The sequence below is a fragment of the Ochotona princeps genome, chromosome 3 (assembly GCF_030435755.1).
Source record: "Ochotona princeps isolate mOchPri1 chromosome 3, mOchPri1.hap1, whole genome shotgun sequence".
In the NCBI taxonomy this organism is placed as follows: domain Eukaryota; kingdom Metazoa; phylum Chordata; class Mammalia; order Lagomorpha; family Ochotonidae; genus Ochotona; species Ochotona princeps.
Genome location: NC_080834.1, coordinates 76,625,262 through 76,631,680, shown reverse-complemented (window position 1 = coordinate 76,631,680; position 6,419 = coordinate 76,625,262). Strand labels below are relative to the sequence as shown.

The following is a 6,419-nucleotide window of genomic DNA, read 5'->3' as shown; positions in this document are numbered from 1 at the left end:
AGCTTCTCTGGAATTTGTTATTGGTGATTTCTCACAGACTTTACAGTAACAAAATATGAGAGGTTTGAAAAACCCAAAGATTTACTCTCAGATGTTAGAATTCATATTAGAGTAATACATGAACGTTCCCAGAGATATTTGCATAAAAAAGAATTGGTAGTTTGGAAAATAAATTATCCATCAAATTGCAGAATTTTTTAAAAAAATAATATGTTTGAGGTAAATGGCTTTTCTAGTTCTTCTCAGATAGGCCCATCTTGAAATATTATGCCTACTCTGCTGATAGACAAAACACTTGGGGAGAACCGTTTGTTATGATGTAAAGGAAATTGATCTCCTAGATGTTTAAATCCATTTATTGCTTTATGACTCAATCACCTGAGTGAAACTTGGACTGCCACACATGTACCTTTATCTTTTTAAATCTAAGATTTATTTATTTTTATTTGAAATGCAGATTAACAGAGAGATGGAGAAAGAGAGAGAAATTTCATCCACTGATTCATTCCCCAAGTGGTCACAATGGCCGGAACTGATCTGATCAGAAGCCAGCAGCTTCTACTGGGTCTCCCATATGAGTGTAGGTTCCCAAGGACTTGAGCCATCCTCTGCTGCTTTCCTACTAACATAAACAAAGAATTTGATAGGAAGAGGAGCAGCTGGGACTAGAACTGACACCCATATCGGACACTAGCATTTCAGATGAAGGATTAGTCTGTTGAACAACCCTGATAGCCCCTAGACATGTATCTTGAAAACAAGAGAAGAGGCCTATTTTTGTAACCCCTCAGGAACCTGGCTTAATTTTCTGTACTTCAGTATGGCATGGAATAACACAAGCAGTATCTTAACACCGTGTCACAATATGCAACCTATCTTATATCTGAACGTAATTCATTAGGGAAAATCATCTTTCTACTGTGGCATCTGGACCTAACAAAAGGGTTATGAATCCACAGGGTACCTTTATGTTTGTAATATGAGTGTTCTTATGCCAACATCTTAATATCCTTTTACTCATCTCTGGATTGTGGCTTTTATCCTTGCCTCATTCTGCTTGTAAACTTTTATTAAAGATAAGATTTAAGAATATGTTTATTTTAAAAAGCATTTCTTTGAAAGCATTAAAATCTTCTGAATCTAAAAAAGGGGAAATGTCTCCCATTTATATTGATAAGCTAATAGAATCTAAAATGAATCAGTTTTTCTTTGAGTACATAAAGACATATCAAATCCCCAATGAAGCAATGTTTATCTCACTTCAATATTGTGCACAATATCACTTGTGATTACTGGTTATTTTTTAAATGGAATATTCCTTTTACCCAGTTGACTTGAAAGCACACGTTTTCCTGACTTTTACATTCATTTTGACATGAAAATGAAACATAATTTCTTTTGAACACACTTCAAAGAACACTTGCATTGTAGTCAGTATAACAGTGTTCAATTATACTTGCACATATTTGCAATCCGTATCACCTTGAATCAATGACTCAGCTGTACCTTGCTCAGGCAAAGGCAACAGTTGCTCAGGCCTTAACACTGAGTAAGCAGTCACAGACAGCATGACTGGAAGAGCAGGTAACATTTCCCATACAAGTTTTTGTGAGCATTATACTTCTTCCAGCCTGTAACTTGTGTCATTTCATTGTTATTGCCAAAATCTTGGGACTCAAGGGGCATTTTGATGTTTTAAGGGATTAATAAGGAGCAATATTTAAAATTCAAGCTATCCTGAAAAGCTTGTGAGTCTGACTTAAGGCCAACAATACAAATAAAATAATACATTAGATTTTGTGTTTGTAACTTCAAAATAGCTGACAAGACAGTACTGCGTTAGCTATTAGGTTGTTACTAGTTTTAAGGAAAAGAGGCAGCTTGACACTTTGAAAAACACTTAATGTCTGCTATCAGGGCCTATGTTCAAATCAGTAATTACCAAAAGTGTGTGTTACTTTATGCAGAAGAAGATACTTTCTACAAATTAAGCATGAATTTCCTAATTTTCCTGTTATTCATGCAACATAAAGTTCTTACGTATATAGAACGTCATATCCACACTGATGGCAATCACTTGCATCATGGTCTTGAAAACTGGAACATGTCACTGCACAGATCTGTGGGATCTGTGTTTTTATGCAGCAGCAATAACACTGGACATGCATGATTCCTAGTCATTGTTGCAGAATGTGCAATCCAGAAACCAAGAAACTAGAGCTCAAAGTTAAAACAGCAGTCTTCAAATCTTTGAGTTGAGTTACACAGTTTGCTAAAAGTAGTAGTTTCAAGTGATGTGATTGGAAGTAGAGAAACTTAACAAGTTCCTTCTTAGGAGGGGAGAAGGCCATATTTCCTGGACATGTAGGACAACATTGCAACGGCCAAGCATGTCTGCGGTAGGGAGCTGGGAGTCCTGCACAGTCCTGCTTAGCTTCTAAAGACCAGTTTCTGTTCCAGTCCAGGTTGAACCAATATATCCTGCCTATTCATAAAATTATTCCTACCTGTGTCATAGCATGATTTAACTCTTAGTTTGTTTTCACATGTATTTGTCTTTATGAGTTGCCAAGTTCCCAAAGAAAAAAAAACTGTGTCTCACTCCTTTCTTTTTTTCATAGTATCTAAGACACTGTTTAGTGTTAAGCAAATGTCCAGTGATTTAAAAAATAGAAGTTTAATAAGTTGCTGTATGAAGGGATATAGTGAGTGGGTGGCTGATCTATGAGGCACTTCAAAGAGCTTATGGAAAAATTGAATTTAAAGATAAACTTATTGCAGTGCAGAAATATTGAAATCCAGGTAGCTTTTTTTCATATTATACAGTTTCGTGAACTTTTTGAAGTAGCTTATATGTTATACATAATTAGCAGTAGAAAAAGCAAATAAAAGTGACTATGTGATCTAGTCTTTGAGTTTTTATTAATGAAACTAAAAATTATTTTCTCGTGATCGCATATTTTTGCCTGAGGTTTTTTTCTTCCTTAATTTAACAAGGTTCTATTAGATAGTCTTAAAGCACTTAGATAGTGATCATTATCAATGCATACAGTCATTGACTCATTCAAGTATATTTCAATATCTTTTATGTGCAAAGTATATGACTTCAACTAAATGCAAATCACTTTTTTTTTGGTGAGTTTTCTATTTTTACTTAGTCACTATGCTTAGTCTATACATAAATGTATGGCATTTCTTTGCAGTCTGTCACAAGCTTAAAAGATTAGGAGATGTTCAGGTGCAGCCTAAATACACAGCATTAAAGGAATTCAAGACAGAAAATGGATACTAGAAATTCAAAATAGCTTTCCATGCTGTCTGACATCTTAATACCACCACAGACATGGAAAAACTCATGTCATCCTTACTCCATATGAAAGAGGGATTTGAAAGAATATCTTATTACTGCATATTCTGGGACATATTTACAGAATTTTTATGATAACATTTCATCATTCTAAATGAAGTTTTTTTTTTTTAACATGTAGAAGATGAGAAATGCATCGTATCTGTTCTACTTGAACTCAAAACCTTAACACAGAATGAAAATAAGAAACTAAATTATAATAGAATGGCCTAAACTAAAAATAATGTGTTGCAGACTGCCAATGTTTTCACAAAAGTGGAACTTCTGTTTTAAACAAATCCCATTCTCAAAGATAACTATAAGCATAAGGCAAAGCAGAGGAAGACTGAGCTTTGTTTTCCAGCAGTGATTGAAATTTGGGATTAGTTTTAGATTTAGCAGATATGGATTTTTTAAAAATTTTCTTTGTGTTTCTTTCTTGAAATTTCTGAATAGAAACATTTTCACATACAGTTACTGTAAAAGATTATTGAGATTAATTGGGCTTGTCTGTATATGCCTTAATTTTCACTGTGAGTTTGTTGTTACTCAAGGAAATGAACTTTGTATTGCTGGCTTTGGAGAATAAGAGAATTAATGGAAGAAAGGAGCCATTTACTGAGAATGAAGAAAACCCCTGTATCCTAGATTTTTACCTGTTTGCCTCCAGACGACATTTCTACACATTCTTGATTTCTAAATAGTTTGCAGCTATTTCACTACCAGACATTTTTAATGCTTTCTAATTGACTACATACATACATGCAAATGCACACATGTATGTATAGTCAGAGAGTGGGTTTAGTGGAAAATGACGTATTTTCCATTTTTCTATGTTTTTTTATTAATTACATTGCATTATGCTACAGCGTTTTATAGGTACTGGGATTCCCCCCACCCTTCGCAAACCCTCCCCCCATGGTGGAATCCTCCACCTTGTTGCATTACCTCAGTTGAAGTTCAGTTGAGATTCTTTCATTGCAGGCATATACCAAGCATAGAGTCCAACATCTTATTGTCCTGGTAAGTTCAACGGCTTCTTGGGGAGACCATCTCTGGTCTGAAGGTAGAGCCAGCAGAGTATCACCCCAATCAATTAAAAGCCCCAACATAACATCAGCAACAATTTATAACATTATGGAATTAATTGAAATAGTATTGAGTAACCAATATGTTAAAAGAAAAAAAAATGCAAGTTCTTAAATACATCCTGTGACTTCTTCATTGACATTTCAATTTTAGTTTATATACAAGCAGCTTCTATATATGTTAAAAAGGTTATAGATTATTATTCATCTGTCTTGTGTCTATTTTCATTATAGTATTTAGTATTATATAGCGTTGAAGCATAATTTTGCTGAACCTGGCTGTTTTTCAGGTAGTCTAGACTGGCTTATAACTCTAACAAGACATATGTCAACAATTTAGGTGCAGGACAGTTTTAGGAGTGGTGTGCAGAGAAATCTTCAGTACCCTAATGAGGAGTAACTAATCTTTGTGTCCCACCTAGTAAGGTATAAGTGAATCCACGCTGACCGTTTCCTGTCTGATTCTAAGCTTTCCTTGTTGTTCTCTGTCTGTCTATCCTAGATTTTTGTTTGTTTGTTTGTTTGTTTTGAGGGGTTTCCAGAGCGATCCTGATGGTCAATACAAGAGAGGGTGGGGACCCAAAGTCGGAACCAGGCAAGGACCAGAGAAAGCTCCCCTCCCAAGTCCCGAAGGAAGTTTACTGTTCTTCTGTTTCTGCAGACCACTCAGGGCTCCTGGCTGTTGTTCCAATGACTTTGGACCCTACAAGGCAGGATTTGAATTTCTTCCATTCCATGTGGTAGATCCAAATGGGGGGGGGGGTGACCTCAGAGTTCTCAGCCTCTGAAGGCACTCCAATTCCCCATGGTCTCTTTGGCAGTTGGGATGTAGTCCTTGGTGCCCGTACTGATAGTCCTTGGTGAGGACCTGGGAGTCTTCAGGGTTGGGATACAAGCCTCCTCCTGTACCCCTGCTCTACTCTGGGGTCCCCCCCTGCTCTGTGCAAATGACCTCCTGTTAAGAGGTTGTCAGGATCGCTCTTGATTCCCCCTGTATGCCTTTGTAGTTTTATTGTTGTCTAATGCTGATTCGAGTCTGTTGTCCATGACTTACCAATTATGATCCTGCTAGGCCATACTTCACGTCTTCCTCACACATTCTAGGGAGATGGAAGATTTCTCTGCTCTCCTGCCCCATTACGGAATAACATAGGGTATTAAAAGTATATTAGAAGTGATGATCATTTTTTTTCTTCACATTCTCTTTTTTTTCTTCCTCTATCTGGGGGAATGGAGGAGATAAGGGCAGAAGCCATAATCAGCCTCCCAGACACTTATAAATTATGGAATGTTTCAGGAATTTGCATGTCATTCTTGCGCAGGGGTTGTGTTGATGTTCTCTGTATCATTCCACTTTTAGTATATGTGCTGCCAAAGTGAGCACTTCTCCATTTTTTATAAATCAATTTTATGATTTTTCTTTGCCTTTGTGAGCCTCTGTTTGCCATATTTCTTCTCACACACTATCATTCAGTTCTATTGGTCTTTTCCTTCTTTCAAATCACTGAGCCAGTTGTTATCTCAATATTTTGCTGTAATTATAACATATATTTAAACTATTCTTCATCTAGGTCAGGGATTGCCAGCTAAGGGTGGGAATACTGACAGTGTTTGAAGACATCTTTCGACATCACCATTGCAGCTGTGATGCTTCTAGCCTGTAGAGGGTTCAGGTTATGAATGCTGCTAGATATTATGCAATGAATGGTGTAACTTTTGTCCTCTCAATAAAACTTATTGAAAAGACTAAAACTACAGCATAGAAAGCTAATCCTCGGCCTACAGCACCAGCATTCACTAAGTGTGCTGGTTCATGACCAACATGCTCCACTTCTGATTGAATTCTTTAGTTATGGCCTCGGGAAAGCAATGGAGGTTGGCCCAAGATCTTGAGCTCATGTACCTATGTGGGAGACTTAGAACAAACTCCTTGTTCCTGGCTACAACTTGACTCAGCTCCAGATGTTGTGGCAATTTGAGGAGGG

At 36.8% G+C, this 6,419-nt stretch overlaps 1 non-coding gene across 1 annotated transcript; it reads right to left on the bottom strand.

Annotated features, from left to right (window-relative positions):
* Window positions 1-5,711: 5,711 nt before the first annotated feature.
* Window positions 5,712-5,818, bottom strand: LOC118758947 (U6 spliceosomal RNA). Its single transcript, XR_004995895.1, has one exon. It is a non-coding gene; the product is annotated as a U6 spliceosomal RNA (small nuclear RNA).
* Window positions 5,819-6,419: the final 601 nt, after the last annotated feature.